Source organism: Cicer arietinum, chromosome 8 (assembly GCF_000331145.2).
Source record: "Cicer arietinum cultivar CDC Frontier isolate Library 1 chromosome 8, Cicar.CDCFrontier_v2.0, whole genome shotgun sequence".
NCBI classification, from domain to species: domain Eukaryota; kingdom Viridiplantae; phylum Streptophyta; class Magnoliopsida; order Fabales; family Fabaceae; genus Cicer; species Cicer arietinum.
In genome coordinates, this window is record NC_021167.2 from 5738711 (window position 1) to 5739561 (window position 851).

Consider the following 851-nt stretch of genomic DNA (forward strand, 5'->3'; position numbering starts at 1 on the left):
TTATTCAGCGATTTATTCAGCGATTTATTATTCATCTGCCAATCATATCATTTAAAACAAAATACAACTCAAAAGTATCAATCATCTGCCAATCATATCATTTAAAACAAAATACAACTCAAAAGTATCAATCATCTGCCAAAGACATATAATCTGAATTATTTTCTAAATCTAAAGAACCCCAATGTTGTAGACGTCCTGCATAAGCGATAGCCCATGATGTAGACTCATCGCTACGATGCTTCTTCCAATGCCATGCAAGTGGTGGTAACGGACATGCAGATTTCAATTTAACTTGAACCCAATGATTTTCGTTAACAAAACCAATGCTGATAACACGATCACGTGACAAATCTCCATTATGTGCACCCCTCAATGGGAAAAAAGTCAAACAAAAAGTTTTTGCTAATGTAACAAGAACGAGATTATATTTTGTTGCTATCACGTAACCCATATCAGGAATGGTCATCCACTTCTCATTACCTTGGTTTTCCAACTCAGTTACAAGTAAAGACTCTGTCACTTCTTGCAAACGTTCCTTGAATAATGCAGCATATAAATCAGGTTTGGACTTAATCTCTGTATACAACTGCCGACGTATAATGCTCCAGTATTCTTCACCATAACCAAGTAAAGCAGCAATAGCACGATATCCACAGTTTCCATCTGCTTTAACATTAACTATGTCTTCAATATATGGATGAATTAAAGAAGGAAACTCGTGGAAATATTTTTTAACCTGGTGGGAGACTTGTTTGGATGCTTGATGGGAGACTTGTTTGGATACCTGCTGGGAGACTTGAGTATCAACATGCTCAAAGTATGATGGGTCGCGATATACGTCATATCCC